This window comes from Notechis scutatus, chromosome 5 (assembly GCF_049901735.1).
Source record: "Notechis scutatus isolate UNSWTSFEM ecotype Mainland chromosome 5, rNotScu1.2, whole genome shotgun sequence".
In the NCBI taxonomy this organism is placed as follows: domain Eukaryota; kingdom Metazoa; phylum Chordata; class Lepidosauria; order Squamata; family Elapidae; genus Notechis; species Notechis scutatus.
In genome coordinates, this window is record NC_142013.1 from 113503656 (window position 1) to 113522987 (window position 19332).

At 41.4% G+C, this 19332-nt stretch overlaps 1 long non-coding RNA gene across 1 annotated transcript; it reads right to left on the reverse strand.

Moving 5' to 3' along the window:
• Nucleotides 1-240: 240 nt before the first annotated feature.
• LOC148130613 (uncharacterized) lies at nucleotides 241-17327 on the reverse strand. Its single transcript, XR_015750014.1, has 6 exons — nucleotides 17242-17327; nucleotides 15062-15135; nucleotides 10225-10304; nucleotides 7943-8016; nucleotides 1722-1767; nucleotides 241-625 (listed from the first exon to the last, which is right to left on the reverse strand). It is a non-coding gene; the product is annotated as an uncharacterized LOC148130613 (long non-coding RNA).
• Between the last annotated feature and the right edge of the window lie 2005 nt (nucleotides 17328-19332).

A 19332-nucleotide genomic window follows, 5' to 3' on the forward strand; every position in this document is an offset into this window, starting at 1 on the left:
ATTAATCTATGGAACGACTTCCCTTCAGAACTTGTGAACGCTCCAACACTGGAGATTTTTAAGAAGAGATTGGATGGCCATTTGTCTGAAATGGTACAGGGTCTCCTGCTTAAGCGGGGAGGGGGGGTTGGACTAGAAGACCTCCAAGGTCCCTTCCAGCTCTTATTCTTTAATTGTGTTATTTCTTACAGATTTCAGATTTCTGCTTATTTGATTCTTGAAAGAGACTGAGGTTCCACGCACGATTTCAAACTTTTATTGATGATATTTCAGAACCCTTCCCCATTTTTAGAAAAAAAACAACAACACCCGATTTCCATTAAAATCAGCTACTCTACATGGGATGAAAAATATTTTCTGCTTCAGCCACACATTACTAAAACAAGCAGTGATGGCTTATGGGTTAAAGCAGTAAAATAAGTTACTATTGTCTGTACAGATTAGATCCAAGCTAAGAGAAACAAGCATGTCAGAAAAGGCAGAAGGGAGAAAAGACACTAAAACACACATACAACATCACCAAGTACTTAAAATTCTCCAGGAAGGAGAGTCAGGAGGGAAGAAAATGTTTTTAAAAACTGGACTTCTGATTTTCCTCAAGAGAAGCTTCTGCAAGTTTTGAACCCTGCAAAATGAAATCAGAATGAATGTTACAGTCAAAGAGGAAATCCCACAAAGTAGCATTTAAATAAAATGAAATGCACCCTGTATTTGGGGCGTAGTTCCAGTTTTTCTAAAGCAAGCACACACAGACCTCAAAATGAGGCGCTTAGCAGAGGGAACAAGCTTCAAAAGCTTCATGGTTATTGCAAACGTTAGCAAGCCATTAGCCATCCACCTGATCTCACTTGGAGCAAAGACTAATGCATAAGTTTTGAAGACAAAAATTTGGATTTGCCCGGATTTAAGAATGCTGAGAATTTGCTGAAATTAATTAGGGGCTAATTCACCATGACTAACAAGCATAGTTAGCACGGTATTTAAATGTGCACCAACAACAGTTTTGTCTAGGATTGGGGTTGTCCCAGGAATGGAAGGCCAGAAGGTGATTCCAAGTATGCGCTATACTGGAAAGTTGCCAGAAGAAACTATGTGTATAGGTTGAGTTGTGGGCTCCTTGGTGCTCTCTGAGCTTGGTGGTTTTCTTGCAGACGTTTCATGACCCAACTGGGTAACATCATCAGTGCTAGGACCATGTGCTAGCAGTGATGATACCTAGTTGGGTCATGAAACGTCTGCAAGAAAGCAACCAAGCTCAGAGACAGCACGAAGGACCTCAGAGTTGTCTGAAGCAATACTATTGCTAAGAAAAATTGTGCCCGAGTCTTTTTAAGTCATTCAAAATCAAGTTTGACTCAAAGGAGATTTTTCCTTTCAGGGAAGATCAATTAATTATATTTTTTTAAAGTTTGGATTTTTACCCACTTCAAATGTAAATTATTAACCTTTTTATTATGCCGCATTTTCATCCTTTCCTTTCCTTTCCTTTCCTTTCCTTTCCTTTCCTTTCCTTTCCTTTCCTTTCCTTTCCTTTCCTCTCCTCTCCTTCCCTTCCTTTCCCATCCCATCCCATCCCATCCCATCAGAATGAACCTTCTCATTCTGATATCTGGATATAAATGTCTATTTATTGTTAACTATTTCAAAGGTTTTGCTTTTAAATTAACACTAATGACTAATGAGTTTAAGGCAAATGTAGCTCCATTTGATAGAAGACATACCTTTCAGATTCAGTATTATTTTATTTCACTTAAAATAGCCAGGCACCTGTGGAAATAAGTATTTGTATTTATTTATTTGTAAAATTTATTGGCTGCCCATCTTTCCATGGGATATCTATATTCCATATCAGGACAGGTTAAAATATTTGGTCTGTAGGAACAGCCCTTTTCAAGACGACATTTAACATTGGAGATTAATACAATGTAAAACCCCACAAACCAATCGGTTGGAGGTGAACCAATAGTATCCAGCAAACAGCATTCAATGCCCTGAATTTCAGTAAATCCCAATTGCTCCAGAGTTGAATTCCTATGTTACTATTTTATGAGAGGCATACCTCTGAGAAAGAGGAAAAATGTAGTTAAATTAACAGTTGTTTATGCCATCTTCACGATTGAAGCAGGCAATTCAATGGGAAATGTCCAATACAATTTCTAAGATATAGGATATGGTTGCCCCCAAGAAGAAGATATTTAGCCACATCTATATTTAGGGATTTTATTGATTTATTAAATGTATATGTCCCCTTTCTCGCTGTTGAGTGTGGCTCTGAGCGATTCTGGACCCTGGGAAACACTGCCATTTTAGAAGTTAGAGTAGGGTAGAATAGAGTAGATATGGAACAGAATAGAACAGAAATAGGGTAGAGTACAGTAGAAGAGAATAGGAATAGAATAGAGTAGAATAGAATAAAATAGGAGTAGAGTAGAATAGTAGAATAAAATAGAATATAGAATAGAATAGAACAGAACTAGAGTAGAAGAGAAGAGGAGAATAGAATAGAAGACTAGAATAGAGAATAGAATAGAGAATAGAGAATAGAAGTAAAGTAGAGTAGAGTAGAGTAGAGTAGAGTGGAGTAGAATAGAACAGAACAGAACAGAATTCTTTATTGGCCACACAGAATTTGTCCTTGGTGCATAAGCTCTCAGTGTACATAAAAGCTATAAGTGATAAATCGTGATCATAAGTTGTCACAAGTACATTCATCATGAATCATAAGATACAACACTTAGTGATAGTCATAGGCTACTAAATAAGCAACCAACATAAATCGTACTAGGGCACTAAATAAAACAACACAAATTGTGAAGATACGAGCCACAAGGTTATAGTGATAAGCAGAAAAGGAGATAGGTAATAGGAAGGATGAGAAGAGTAATAGTAACACAGTCTTGGTCAATAGTTTGACAGTGTTGCGAGAATTCGTTGTTTAGCAGAGTGATGGCATGGGGTGGTGGGTGGAAATCTGTCCTTTGTATTAAAGCCATGTCCCTTAATATTCTCATTTCCCGTTCATTGTTGAGAATTTGGGGTGATTCAAATGTCCAGGGATGAAGAGTTTTCTCCATCAATGGGACCAACTGAGGATAAAAGGTTCTCTGAAGAACCTCTTACGATTCCCAGAGCTGACACTATGGCTCATTCATAATTTATCCTTTCCATTTATACCCTTTACTTTCTACTTACTAAGCTCTCAAACGAGGAGGAAACAGGGTCAAACTTCAAAAGAGCCGTTGCAATCATTATTAATACACCTCAAAGAACCTGGGTGAGGACCACAGCCTGAATCTCTTCCCTGGAAAGGAGGGAGATTCAATTCCTTTTCCTTTTCCATTCCTTTTATCTCTCTTGATTGATTTTTCTTTACTTAAAACCCCATTTCACTTACCTTTCCTAGAGTGCTGGCCAGTTTCCTGGCAGTTCCCCTATTTTTAGAAACTTCTGACCTCTGCAATTAACAGGAAGTGCTCAGCTTACAAGAGTTCCCTTACTGACCATTTGAAGTTACACACAACAGCATTGGGGGCGGGAGTGACTTATATGACCATTTTACATGCTTAGGAACTTTGGAGCAGCCCCAATCATGTGAGCAAAATTCAGGTGCGTGGCAACTGGTGCGTACATGTAAAATACATGAAACTTGTAAAACAGTTTATACCCGGGTCGCCAACCTCAGGGACCACCAAACTCATAATTTTAAATCCCGCAGACCATTAATATGAATTTTGATTGGTGGTGGCTGCAGGAAAAAAAGTCTGCAGGAAAATTCCCCACCCCGTTTTCCTACTGATCGATCGTTCTTTATTTGGGATCACAGGATACCGTCTCCAGCTCTGTTCTCAGGAGGAGAGAGAGAGAGAGAGAGAGACTTTTGGCTTCATGCAAGGAAAGCAGCAGAAGCAGCAGAAGTCTTTCTTTCTCTCCCCCAAACTCTGCCAGAAATGAGTCTTTGTGAGACTTGTCACACTGGCACAGCCTCTTGGAGCAGGAGGTCTTGCAGGGTCCCAAAGACTCATTTCTGGCAGAGTTTGGGGGAGAAAAAGAAAGACTTCTGCTGCTTTCCTTGTGTGCAGCCAAAAGCAGAAGAAGAAAGAAGCGGAAAGAAGCAGCCCGGTGGCCAGGCCAGGCACATGGGGCCAGTGGGGCAAGTCCCCCCCCTTTGCCCTTCTCCCCCTCTCCTCACTACCTCGTGTTGTTCACAGTGCAAGCAACGCAAGCCTTGTGTTCCTGTGGGCCATGTGGGCGCCACAGCCTTGTGTTCCCACGCAGCCTGGATTAATTATTTCGGGGATGACATTTCTTTGTGGACCACCAAAATTTTCTTGCGGACCACCAGTGGTCCTCGGATCACCGGTTGGTGAACACTGCTGTAGACAACATTTCCCAGATAGAAAAGGCTTTACTTTTGAGTAAATAGGCTCAAAATCTCTTTTTTCTCTCTCCTTTTAGGTGAGGTTACGAATTCAAGGCTGCAATTTAGATTAAACAATGAGAAAGCGGCTGCTTTTGCATAAAAGGACATCACGGAAACATCCATTTTTCAAGAATTGCAGCCAAATGGAGATCTTAAAATGATGCTTTTTTCTTTCTTTCTTTCTTTCCCCAGGAACATCAGAAGGTTTCCCAAAGCGGCCGTCTTTTAAATATTTCATAAATGCTTCTGAACCTCGTCGGTTGCTTACATTGGAGCAACTTTTTCTGCCTCTGTAGATTTATTTATTTTTTACATTTTTCCAAGATCCTTTTCTGCTCTGGTTTAAAGGAGGGAAGGGAAGATAAAAGCTGTGGATTCGAGGTGATCTAAACTCTGTAGCTGTCATTTTGGGGGAAAGACAAAAATCCTGATTTTCTTCACCTTCAAAAGTGAGGGTTGAATATATATATCCATCCATCTGGCTGGCTGGAGGCCCGTAACACACACCGAACACCACTAAAAATCCTGGGGTGAATATCTATCTATCTATCTATCTATCTATCTATCTATCTATCTATCTATCTATCTATCTATCTATCTATCTATCTATCTATCATCTATCTATCTATCTATCTATTTATTATCTCTCTCTCTCATCTCTCTCTCTTTCTACCTCTATCTCTCTTCTGTCTCTCCCCATCTCTCTCTGTCTCCCTGTTTCTCTCTGTGTGTATGTCTTTTTGTCTCCATCTCTCTATCTATATCTCATCTCTCTCTCTATCTATATCTCATCTCTCTCTCTCTCTGTCATATCTATCTATCTATCTATCTACCTACCTACCTACCTACCTATCATCTATCTATCTATCATATCTGTCTCTCTCTCTCTCTCTCTCTCTCTCTCTCTCTCTCTCTCTATATATATATATATATATATATATATATATATATATATATATATATATATATATATATATAATGTTTTCTTATGTTTTCGCGGCTGCTAAGCCTAACATACCCAATACAACAAGCCTGAGGATGGCAGATGAGTTTCTGCCGAAACGTCGCTATAATAAAAGCACAAATATTAAGATGTGGGAAAATACCCGAAGAAACCTAAATACCATACATAGATACATACATACATAGATACATATGTCTACTATGTCTATCTGTCTGTCTATCTGTCTATCTGTCTATCTGTCTGTCTGTCTATCTATCTATCTATCTATCTATCTATCTATCTATCTATCTATCTATCTATCTATCTATCTATCTATCATCTATCTCTATCTCTATCATCTCTATCTCTATCTCTATCTCTATCTCTATCTCTATCTCTATCTCTATCTCTCTCTGTCTGTCTCTCTGTCTCTCTGTCTCTCTATCTATCTATCTATCTATCTATCTATCTATCTATCTATCTATCTATCTATCTATCACCCATCTCTATCTCTATCTCTATCTCTATCTCTTTCGTCTGTCTATCTATCTATCATCTATCTATCTATCTATCTATCTATCTATCTATCTATCTATCTATCTATCTATCTATCTATCTATCTATCTATCTATCTACATCTCTCTCTGTCCCTCTGCCTTTCTATTTCTCCCTCTCTCTCCTCCCTATCTGTCTATAAAACACATTGCTTCCATTCTTCAGGATTTTGGAAAATGAGGTGGGTTAATTCTACCAGATGTCAGAATGTGAAGCCCACATTTTGGAAATGTGGATAAAGGGTCTGCCCGGCTACGCTTTTCGAGCTTGTCCAGAAATACACGATTTCCCCTTTGGAAACAGACAAGGAGGAAGGAATGTCAATAAAATCTCTGGGAAGATTTTGAGATTAAAAATCCAGACTCGGCAGGAGGACCAAGCCCTGAGCTGGGGATGTCATTTTGGGAAGCTGAGCCTCAAGGCTAATGCGAAGTTTTAAGTCTTTAGGTAGCCGAGTAAAAAAAAAACCTCAACCTTTCCGTGTGAGGGGAGCCAACGTAAAGTCTACGTAAAGCTGCCCCGTTGACAGTCTCAATCAGGGGTGTCCAACCTTGGCAACTTTAAGACTTGTGGACTTCAACTCCCAGAATTCCTCAGCCAGCAAAGCTGGCTGAGGAATTCTGGGAGTTGAAGTCCACAAGTCTTAAAGTTGCCAAGGTTGGACACTCCTGCGATGGTTTAAAGATCAAGTTAATGCTCAGCACATCGTGATTGTCTTGGGCTGCTTCCCACTGGCACAAGAAGAACCTGGCTCGGGAAAGTCACGCAAACAATATTTGCAATTCGGAGCTCCTCTGGCCGTGAAGAACCGGCTTGCCTGCAATTCGGGGCCGACAGATTTCCCTGGTTTCTGATCTCTTGCGATTAAATATCGCATGTTTTGCATGCCGATCGCGGGCTTTTGGGGACAGTACGGATTGGACACCCCTGGTCTAAATGTTGCTCCTGGGATGGCTTCCAACCGATGGTTGGGACAATCTCAAGAAACAAGCTACAAGACCAACCCTAGGGAGTCCTCTACTTACAACGCTCCATTTAGTGACCATTCAAAGATACCACAGAAAAAGGAAAAACAGAACAAAAATCCTTTCGTTACAGAAGTTCATTTCTTCGGGAACAAAGAAACCCTTTCAGGGATGCAGTCCAAAAGAGAATTTAGCTCTTGGATGATTTGCTGTTGAGTTTGTCATTGAGACTGCCATGTTGGAGTGGCTCTTTATTTATTTTTTTCTTGTTTTTTGTTTCATCTTTTTTCCCTACCCGTCCTGTGCTTTTTTTTTATATGTATGTTGTAAGCTACCTTTCGTGAGAGAGTGTATGGGGTGAAGAGAGAGAGAGACAAACAGACAGAGACAGAGACAAGGAAAGAGAGAAGGAAAGGGAGGGAGAGAGGGAGAGAAGGAGGGAGGGAGGGAGAGGAAGAGAGAGAGAGAGAGAGAGGAGGGAGGGAAGGAGAGGGAGAGAGAGGAAGAGAGAGGGAGAGAGAAGGAGGGAGGGAAGGAGAGGGAGAGGAAGAGGAAAGAGGGAGGAAGGGAGGGAGAGGAGAGAGGGAGGAAGGGATACAGAGAGGAAGAGAGTAAGAGAAGAAGAGGGAGGGAGAGAGAGAGAGAGAGGAAGAGAGAGAGAGAGAGAGAGAGAATGAGAATGAATCATAAAGTCACCCTATTGGGAAATGGACAGTATATAAATTTAATAAATGATTTTTTTTAAAAAATATAGTTTTCTAGGAAGTCAATGAAAGCAGTTAGATGAGTATCATTGAAATAGCTTAACAGCCAGAATCACACAACAACTGTGTTATTGACCTGACAACCGTAGAGGTTCCCTTAACAAGAAATGTCATAAAATGGAGGCAAACCTCACTCGCTTAGCAGTGGACATCTGTGGCTCAATTGTGGTCGTAAGTCAAGTACCTGTGTCACAAAAGGGGATTCCTGACTAGCAAGGGGCAAGCTATTCCGTCTAAATGGGACATTTTCCCAGATACGAAAACAGTATGTTCATTCCCGTTTCGAATGCTTTACCTTCCTCCGTTGTTCTTCCTTCCCATCCTGTCTTCTCCTCGTCTTTGGGTCTGCTTGGACCTTCAGCTTCTGCCCTGTTGCAAAGGAGAAGCACGCAGAGGTTGGATGTTGAATGAGGACCAGGCCAGCCTTTCCGTTTAAACAATGCTTATGTCAGGATTCCAGCCATCGCCCTAATTAAATCAGGATCCTCAAGCCAAACTTCAAAAAAACTTCAAAGGATTCATTAGAGGTGACATACTGGCATTCCCCTGTATGAAGCCAACTCTGTAATTGTGGTTAGCCGGCAGCAGGTGCGGATGGCTGAGGAGAGCGAGGACTCAGATGAGGGGCCAGGACCATTAGGGAGTGGACTGCTGCCTTCAGAGATTGTGGGGGCTGGCAGCAGCGATGAGGAGGTTCCCGAGGAGCCTGTGCCAAGTGCGCGTGCACAAAGGATTGCTCGCAGGAAAGAGCAGCTGCAACAGTACGGGTGACTCAGGAGTAAGGCTGCAAGGTAATGGCCCCTCCTTCAAGAAGATAAAAGCCAGCTGTGAATTGGACGTTCTTTGCAGGAAGCAAAGACGTTTTGAAACTCCAGCCTTGTGGACATTCCAGTATCTCAGTTGGTATTTGAAGACTCTTGTATTGTAAAATATCTCTAGGTAACCTTATCTGTTATTCTTGGCAGCCTCGCACAGTCTTGGTGAGGCTCATGCTTATCACAGTTAATTAGTTTGAAGCAGCCTTTTAACCGGGGATACGTAAGAATCATTAAAAGGTTTCTGTTCCCTTTGGTTCATGTTTGTTTTATTGGACAAGGGTTTGGGGTCAGAATAGTAATTTACAGTCCCCTGTGACCCTGTTTCCCTCCCTGCCCCCTGGGTGTGTCATAAATCAGATTCTCCAATGAAGCCGGGCTGGGTGTCATCAATCACGTTCTCCAATTAAATATATTCACAGGCAAAAGCTCTGCTAGTTTAGTTACAATCTTTGAAAGAGAAGAGTTGGAATGTATTTCCGCTTCCAAACTGCTGCACCGCTCTTCCATATTTCCTTCCTTCCTCTCCCTTCCCCTTTTTTTATGGCAACTACTAAAACAGGCATAGGGATGTTTGATGAGTTGACAGCTTACCTGCAAAAATTTGCTTAAGTCGCCCCTCTCCGTCCTAATTGCGATACAGGTAGTCCTTGAGTTACGACTGCCATTGGGCTCAGAATTTCTGCCGCTAAGCGAGACATTGGTTAAAAGTCTGAGCCACATGTGTCAAGCGAATCGGTGCATTGGCTAAGTTGGCAAAACATGGTAGTTAGCTCCCTGAACCAATGTCTCGCTTAGCGGCAGAAATGTTGGGCTCAATTGTGGGCATAAGTGCAGGATGAACTGCGGCTCTAGAGACGAAGAATAGGGGCCACTTAAGCAAAGATTTGCAGGTAAGCATTGTTTCAATTGAAAGGCTCACCTGGTCCTTTTCCCAGGAGTACCTGCATATGTTTCTTTATTTGTTTAAACCTATTTCTAGCCTTCATCTTGTCAACTCAGTTTCTTTCTCCTGAAAGAAAAAGGGAATTCTTCCTTCCTTCCTTTTATTCCTTCCTTCCTTTCTTCCTCCCTTCCTTCTTCCTTTCTTGCTTCCTTCCTCCTTCCCTTCCTCCCTTCCTCCTTCCTTCTTCCCTCCCTTCTTCCTTTCTTGCTTCCTTCCTCCTTCCCTTCCTCTCTCCTTCTTCCCTTCCTTCTTCCTTTCTTGCTTCCTTCCTCCTTCCCTTCCTCCCCCCTACTTCCTCCTCCCTCCCTTCTTCCTTTCTTCCTTCCTTCCTCCTTCCCTTCCTCCCTTCCTTCTTCCTTCTTCCCTCCTACTTCCACCCTCCCTCCCTTCCTGCATCCTTTCTTCCTTCCTTCCTTCCTTCCTCCTTCCTTCCTTTCTTCTTCCCTTTCTTGCTTCCTTCCTCCTTCCCTTCCTCCCTTCCTACTTCCTTCTTCCCTCCCTACTTCCTCCCTCCCTCCCTTCCTGCATCCTTTCTTCCTTTCTTCCTTCTTCCTTCCTTCCTTTCTTCTTCCCTTTCTTTTTCCCTTACTCCCTTCCTTCCTTCCTTTCCTTCCTCCTTCCTCTTTTTTCTCTTTCTTTTCCCTCTTTCCCTCTTCCTCTCTCTCCTTTCTCTCTCCTTTCTTTCCCTTCCTTCATTCCTTCCTTTCTTTCCCTCTCTCCCTCCCCTCCTGTCCCTTTCCCAAAACATCTTCTTGTGATGTTTCTTTTCTGCCATCACTTTGGCTACTCCCTTTATGTTGATATAAATAAGCTTACCTGACCCACAGCCACCTCCAGGACAGGACGTCATGCAGGATGGACTTAAATCCAACTGGCTTAAGAATTCCATGGTTTTTCTGCAGAATGAATACAAACAGACATCAGAGATTTTCCTTGGGGGGAAAAAAGTCAAGTCCCTTTATTTATTTGACCCATGGAATCGAGATTGGCGGTATGAAATGGACGAGAACTAACAAAGAGCCTTGTAGATTGAAAAGGGTAGTCAAGAAAATACGTCAAAGTTACTTACTCTCAACTAGGGGTTAGGTGAGGGAAAGAGAGACTTGTGGGTTCCTTCCACCTTTTGTGCTTTTTCTACAAACGCACCTGGAGAACTTTGGCCGCAGCTAAAATTCACAAGGCAAAGGAAATATTTTTGAAGCTCCTCCACATTTCTCATCACCTAAGAGTTTATGCGGAGTGGTGCCTAGAAAAACTGGGAAATCAACACCTTTATTGTCCACAAAGGTGACAATTTTTTTTTTCAAGGGGCCACTCGACTTTCTGGTTTTTGTTTGAAGACGTTTCGCTTCTCATCCAAGGAAGCTTCTTCAGCTCTGACTGGATAATGATGGAGGGAAGGATTTATGTTCCTTCCAGACAGCTGGTCATTTGCATCCCTTTTACAGAGTCGCTGAGGCCACTTGGAGGTTTATCTGTTTATCTGTCTGTGGCCTCAACGACCCTTAGAATGAAGTGTAAATGACCAGGTGACTGCAAGGAGTATAAATCCTTCTGTTCAGAACAACAGAGTTGGAAGGGACCTTGTAGGTCATCTAGTCCAACCCCTCCTGCCCAAGCAGGAGACCCTACACCATTTCTGACAGAGGGCAGTCCAGTCTCTTCTTGAAAACCTCCAGTGATGAAGCTCCCACAACTTCTGAAGGCAACTTCTATTCCATGGGTTGATTGTAAAACCTCAAGTGTGTAGGGTACTTTGCTGTTATAGAAAACATCATCTTTGCATCCAACTATATAATTTTGCTGTAATGAACATTGGGCCCCTAATATTTCATAAGGTTATTATACAGCATGTCAGACCTCTAAAAATCCATGTCTGGTAATTTCTTTGTCTAGCAAAAAGTCAGGCTTTCGCTTGATGCATTGAGCAGGCTGTTGAAACACAAAACAGATGCGTAACAAGTCACTAATCTGGTTTCCAGCCACTTCAACAGTCATGCTGAAGGCATGACTAATCCTCAATCACTCACAAACCTAAGTGGGTTTAGTTGTGGCTTAATGCCGCATGTGAACCTGGCTACTGTGGTGTAGAAATCACTGTGGTTCCATGAATCTGAGTTTATCCATTTCCCCACCACCATCACCACTTTGGCCAGACTGAATTTTCAGAAACGAAGTGCGATGCCAAACTTAAAACTAATTCATCCTTCTGCCTTAATGTGATTTTCTTAAGGCGATTGTCACAACGCCAAATATTTATTGCATTCTATTCAGCTGAAACCATCTTTTGGAAAACTTATTAAAAAATACATAGGTACCGGTTAACTTTATTGATTTTTTAAAGTTATTTGTGTTTATTTTATATTTCTATAGCACAAACTTAATTTCGCCTGAACGCTTGATATTTATTTTAAATATTGCAAGAGGAGGGGGGAAAAAAGAGAGTTTATTACGGTGATGGCCTTTAAGCCTGGGCTGATATGTTGCAAACATATAACTTTATTCTGTGATCACTACCACATTTTAGCATAACAGTGAATTAGATAGATAGAGAGATACAGATAGATATATGTGTGTGTTTGTATATATGTATGTATGTATGTATGTATGTATGTATGTATGTATGTATGTACATTCTCTAGTCGAGTGTAAAGAAAAAGAAGAAGGAAGGAAGGGAAGAAAGAAAGAGAGGGGAAGAAGGAAGAAGGAAGAGAAGAAGAAGGAGGAGGAGGAAGAGGAAGAGGAGGAGGAGGAAGAAAGGAAGAAGAAGAAGAAGAAGAAGAAGAGGAAGAGAAGAAGGAAGAAGGAAGAAGAAGAAGAAGAAGAAGAAGAAGAAGAAAGAAGAAGGAGGAGGAGGAGGAGGAGGAGGAGGAGGAGGAGGAAAGGAGGAGGAGGAGGAGGAGAGTAGTAGTAGTAGTAGTAGTAGTAGTAGTAGTAGTAGTAGTGAATCTAATCCATAGGCCAGGAACAGAGTTTTAAAATGGAGTTTTAATATGGTCACAACGGAGCCCAAAATTCCCATTGTTAGCTGAGACATTTGTTAAATTAGTTTTGCCCCATTTATCAACCCTTCTTGCACCATCGTTAAGTGAATCATTGAAGTCGTTAAACTAGTTAAGTAAGTTCGTTGGGTTAGTAACAGTTAGTTGTTAAGAAAATCTGGCTTCCCCGTTGACTTGGCTTGTCGTTGGCCACTTTGGCTGCTTCCCCACCTTCCATTTTGTGGCTCAGCCTATGCAGCGTTTCGCCAGAGGCCATTTTGCGGCCCGGGATTCCTTTTTCTTTTTTTTCCATAAGTTTATTTATTCAAAGTTTCAAACATTTAAAAAAGAGAAACAAGTTCTCACATTTTACAGCAACATCATAGAAGGGTATATGCCCTTTAATAACAATTAGATTTGTTTACCATAGTTATGTCTGTAGCTAATTTACTAATTCCTTACTATAATACTATTAAAATACAATACTTATTTATCTACATTACTTTATATATATATATATACACACACACACACACATATAAATCATGTATCATATTCTTCTTTGAGATTTCCTTAGTCATTTTCACAAACATCTTTACGCCTTTTTCTTAACCATTATATACCATGTATTCCATATTGTAAAATACTCTTCTTCTTCTTCCCTGTTTTTTAATAACATTGTTAGTCTAACCATTTCTGCGCATTGATGTATCTTATTAATTACTGCTAGATCGGTGGATGTCGTGGTCATTTTCCAGTTTTGAGCAAGATAAATTCTTGCAGCTAGTTATAATATGTAGTATTAGATGTTGGTGTTTCTTATCCCATGTCGGTTCTAACATACCTAGCAGAAAAATCTCGGGTTTGAACTTGATCTTTTGGTTTGTTAACTCCTCTAACCATGCTCGGATTTGAAGCCAATACTTTCGTACTTCAGTACAGGCCCAGGGGTTTCATTTATTATCTCGAAAAGCGATTACCCATAAATCCAGACACCGCCAAAGAAATGATGAACTATGGAGGAGCTCGTGTTATTTATTTTTTTCCTCCAAGATGTCCCGGGCTCTTCCCATCTGTGTGAGCAATCTGCTCTGGATATTTCCAAGCCAGTTTGGAAGTCAGATTAATGGAAACAATTAGAGCAGTGCCCCTTGCTGGCATGGAAATGGCCTTAATTACTGGAGTCAAAAGCAGTTTTGTAGTTTTTGCTCTCTTGCCTGGCTAAAAACTTGACCTCGATCCAATCGCCAAGAAGGAGGGAGGGGAAAAAAATAAAAAATAAAAGCAGAGATCACAAGGAGAAGATTGCAATTTCACATTGGTTTGGAGAGCAAGAATTACAAGGCTCCAAAGAGAAATTAGGAAGGGGGAAAAAAACAAACCAGACTAACTCTTTAACCAACGATGTGATTCATGCTCTCGGAGGTTCGTGACTAATAAAAAAAAATCAGCCAGCCTGGAGAAAATCTCTGTGGGAGAAGATGGTGGGATCACATCATCTGCTCCCTGCTTCTAAATCCCCCCAGAAAGGCTGCCATTTTTTCTCTCCTGTAGGAAACACAAGTCTCTTTAAGTTGTGTTTGTCTTTCTGCCTTAAGTAAGACTGCTCTAAAGAAGGGGGTTTGGGGAGGGGGTGGGATGGCAGACTTCAAAAAACCTGGTCTGAATAAATGCAGAATTTAAGACGGAGGAGGAGGAAGATCAATGCTGAGGTCATAGCTGGGTTTTTTTTTCTTGCAGATGTTTCATGACCCAACTAGGTAACATCATCAGTGGTAGAAGGGAGTGGGGTTTGTGGAGAGGAGGAGGAGGAGGAGGAGGAGGAGGAGGAAGAGGAGGAGGAGGAGGAAAAGAATAGGAGATCTGTGGGGTCCTTGGTGCTCTCTGAGCCTGGTTGTTTTCATGACCCAAACTAGGTATCCTCATCATTGCTAGGGGATCATGTCAGCTTTGATGATGTTGCCTGGCTTGGGTAATGAAACGTGTGCAAGAAAACAACCCAGCTTAGATGGCACCAAGGACCCCACAGTCCTCCTCCTCTCCTCCTCCCTGAAACCATTATTCCCTTCTAACACTGATGATGTTACCTAGTTGGGTCATTAAATGTCTGCAAGGAAACCACCAAGCTCAGAGAGCACCAAGGACCCCACAATCATTGTCCTCCTCCTCCTCCTCCTCCTCCTCCTCCTCCTCCTCCTCCTCTCTACAAACCCCCTCTCCTTCTAACACTGATGATGTACCCTAGTTGGGTCATGAAACGTCTACAAGAAAACAACCAAGCTCAGAGAGCACTGAGGAACCCACAGTCCTCCTATTCTTCCCCCTCTTCCTCTTCTTCCTCCTCCTCCTCTCCAAAACCCCCCACTCCCTTCTCGCCATGATGACGTTACCCAATTTGGGCAATAAAATGTCTGCAAGAAAACCATCCAGCTCAGAGAGCACCAGTGACCCTGCAGTCGTCATTCATCCTTCCCCTCTCCACTCAAAAATCTCCATTCCTTTCTTAGCACGGATGATGTTGCCTAGTTGGGCAATAAAACGTCTGCAAGAAAACCACCCAAGCTCAGGGAGCACCAAGGAGCCCATATTTCAACCCTGGGCTACAAATAATCCCTTCTATTGACTTCCTCTTTGAGACGAAAGCGTCGCTTTTTTGGAAACTCAAAACTTACGCCGTGTGGTCTTCCCTGAACATCGGCTCCCTTTGCCATTCTTGATCCCTTCTTTTTTCTTCAAGTTTATTAGCCTAGGAGAGAAAAGCATCAGGTCACCAAAGCTATCAGGGTGTCAACCTTCTTTAAGACTTGTGGACTTCAACTCCCAGAATTCCTCAGCCAGCTAAATCTAAACAGGCTCGCTAACAAAATGAACCTTCCTACCTCTCAAAAGGCAATTATATTTTTCTTTGGAGCTCTGCAATCTGCCCTGGGAGTTTTGAGCCTCTTTTTCAGAAGTGAAGTTTTCAGAAAAAAAAATTGCACGTCACAGACAAGATCGAGAAAGCTAAACTCTCGTTTAATATTGCATTCCCTAGATTTAAAATGGATGATTCTCCCCTCTCAATTTTTTTTCCTTGGACAAAGTTGTAAGGCGAAAAAAAATTGCTTTTATCATTTATTATTCTGTCCGTCACCAAATCAATGACAAAATCGTAACTATAGTTTTAGGGGGGGGAAAGCAACTAGGAACATCATATTTTTTTGACTTGTTTTTCCTAAGGAATAACTTGCTCTAGGTTGGACATGATTACAAATCAAAAGTTAGTTGAAACAAGAACAAAAACTTTATTCTAAGCTAGGGAAGATGGAAAGAAATGAAGACTTTTCAAGTGAAAGGCACTGTTGCTTACTAGATGATTCGCACGTAATCCCTCGCTTGTGCTCCCCATAATCCATCCCAAAATTGTTATGAAACCATAATTTTCAGTGTGACAAAAGAGCAACTTTGCTACCTACGTAGGGGGTCTTATTTTTTTTTAATCTTTCATTTATTTATTACGTTTGTTGGCCACTTATCTCACCACAAGGCAAACTCCAGATTTAAAAAAGCAATGCAACTTCTCTTTTTCTCTCCCCCCCCTCTTTTCTAGATCTGTGTATTTGCCTTTGAGTCATGCAGACATTTTTAATAAAAATAAAAATATTAATTGAACAAAATGCGCTCAGTCACATTTAAACCTAAACAGAATTTTGTCTTTGAACTGACTTTAGCTATTCCTTTGCTTTGATCCCAGATAGTTTCTGGAGCGTAGACCCCAAATTAGCCCTCAAGGGCTAAGAGCAGTTCTTTAGCTCACCCTCAAAAAATTCACAGTCCCTTCTTTTAAGCCAAGCCAAACCCTTCATAATTCTGGCTTAGCCTTTCTCTGATATTCAAACCCACATGGAACCTTACACCTTTCACGGAAGTCTGTAGAGATTCTCAGTCCTCCAGGTTGTTCCAAAGGTGCTTTTGTTTCAGGAGGCAACTGGACTTTCTGGTTTTTTTTCTTTTGAAGATGTTTTGCTTCTCATCCAGGAAGCTTCTTCAGCTCTGACCAGATGGTGGAGAAAGGAAAGATTTTATGGAATGGAAGGAATATAAAATCCTGTCCGAGCTGAAGAAGCTTCTTGGATGAGAAGCAAAAACATCTTCAAAAGAAAGAAAAAAAAGGAAGTCCAGTTGCCTCCTGAAAAATTTACACCTTTCATGGTTAAACATTCTGTGTGAATCGGGCCGCAAGCACTGGTCCAAATCTCTCTATATATCAATGAAATGCCACTCAGGCATCATCACAAAATCTCCAGAACTGTAAAGCCTACAAACTTGAAATTTGGCATGGATGTTCTTCTTGGCTTCTAGGCGCTCACTAAGAAAGGATTTTTCAAAATGACCATCAGAGCATTTAGAGTATTTCCTATATTATTATTATTAACACGCTCTGATGCTAAGGAGTTCTACTCTCCCTCCCCACCTGGAAAGAAGAAATCTCTTCCAAATGCAAAACACAAGCAGAGGAGAGGAGTTTCAGTTTCAGAGGACCAAGCAGCTTTAGTACAGAACAGTTGAGCTAAGCCACGCCCAGGCTCCTTGCTGTCTCCTTGCTCACATGGCAAATACCATTTCAGTTTCCAACTCTCTCACACACTGACAGGATGCTAGCCAGATGAATACCAATGGATGCTGGTAGGCAGAGGCAGAATTTTCTCCCCCTTATTTTCCTCCCCCAAAACTAAGCCCGACCACATAGTTTTGTAGCGAAGCACGGGTATCGTGCTAATAATTTATACTGGGAAGATGTGCTATTGCCAAAATTCAATAATGGCACCTCATGTGCACACCATGATGTCCATTCTTCTGGGGTTGAACTTACCTTGGCTCTTTGGATGGCTTTCTTTTTCAAAATCTCGGCTTCTTCAGCCTCCCTCCTGTTTCTCTCGTAGTCTTCTTTCTTTCGCTGAAACCAGAAGACGTGGCACTCTTTAAGAACATTGGTTTGGTGTTGTTGTTTTTTTAAGTTCACCAAGTTCGCTGCAGAAGAATGGGGCAATTCATCCCCATTGCAAACAATTCTTTTCTTTTCTTTTTTGCTCAGAGAAGACCCCTTGACCAATCTCTCACTTAGCAACGTAAATTTCGGGCTCAATTGTTGCCGTAGGTCGAAGACTACCTGCCTCAAGTCAGCCATCTTTGTGAATCTAGATCCCTCATCTCAGATACTGTCCAGAAAAGAGACTTACCGATTTTATAGGCAGTCCTTGAGTTATGACCAAAATTGAGCCCCTCTATAGAAGGATACATATTGTAAGCAATATTGGTATTACAAGGAGCTGCTGATCCAGTTCTACAGAGGAATTGTTGAGTCTGTCATCTGCACCTCTATCACTGTCTGGTTTGGTTCTGCAAACCAACAGGACAGACACGGACTCCAGAGAGTAATTAGGACTGCAGAAAAAACAATGGCTACCAACCTGCCTTCCATGGAGGAGGACCTGTATCCTGCACCCTGAGTCAAAAAGAGGGCCATGAAGAAGACAATGTTCACAGAAGACAATGTTGAAAAAGCAATGTTTCACAGAAGACAATGTTGAAAAAGCAATACGCAACCTAAAACCATCTCTATCTATTGGACCGGACGGAATATGTGCCTACTTCTTAAGAAAGCTATCCTCTGCCATAGCCAAACCTCTAAGCATAATCTTTGAAAAATCTTTCAGAACCAGCTCCTTGCCTAACCTATGGTCACAAGCCACAGTCATCCCCATCTTCAAAAGGGAGACCCAAGCCTAGTTGAAAACTACAGGCCAATCTCCTTATGCTGCGTCACCTGTAAAGTCATGGAATCAATTATTAACCAATCCATCATCCTTCACTTAGAGACAAATAACCTACTCTCCAATAAACAATTTGGTTTCAGGAAAAACTATCCTGTAATCTGCAACTCTTACACTGCAAAAACATATGGACGACACAACTCGACCAGGGCAAAACAATAGACGCAATCTACATAGACTTCTGTAAAGCCTTTGATTCAGTGGTACACGACAAACTACTCCTAAAAATAAAATCCTATGGTATCTCTGGACAACTGAATAACTGGATAGAAGCATTCCTGTCAAACAGACAACAAATGGTCAAAATTGGGAGCGTCCTATCAAATCCAGTACCTGTCAATAGTGGTGTTCCCCAAGGCAGTGTTCTAGGACCAACTCTCTTCATACTCTACATAAACGACCTCTGTGATCATATTAAGAGCAATTGCGTTCTCTTCGCTGATGATGTAAAGCTGTTCAATACCACAGACAATACTGCTACCCTTCAAAAAGATCTTGACTATGTATCCGAATGGTCAAACAAATGGCAACTTCAAATCTCAACAAATAAATGCTCTGTCTTACATATTGGCAAAAAAATCAGAAAATAAAATACAAGCTGAATAGTCAAGATCTTGTTGATGACCCAAGCTCTGTAAAGGACCTTGGAATACTCACCTCTAATGATCTAAGTGCTAGAGCACACTGCAACTACATAGCCAAAAAGGCATTAAGAGTTGTTAACCTAATCCTACGTAGCTTTTTCTCTGGTAATATCACACTACTAACCAGAGCATACAAAACATTTGCTAGACCAATACTCGAATACAGTTCATCAGTCTGGAATCCACACTACGTATCTGATATTAGCACAATTGAGAAAGTCCAGAAATATTTCACAAGAAGAGTTCTCCACTCCTCTACTCGCTGTAGAATACCTTATGCCACCAGACTTGAAATTCTAGAACTAGAAAACCTTGAATTACGCCGTCTTCGGTCTGACTTAAGCATGGTATACAAAATCATACATTGCAATGTCCTACCTGTCAATGAATACTTCAGCTTCAACCATAACAACACAAGAGCACACAATAGATACAAACTCAAAGTAAACCGCACCAAACTTGATTGCAGGAAATACGACTTCAGCA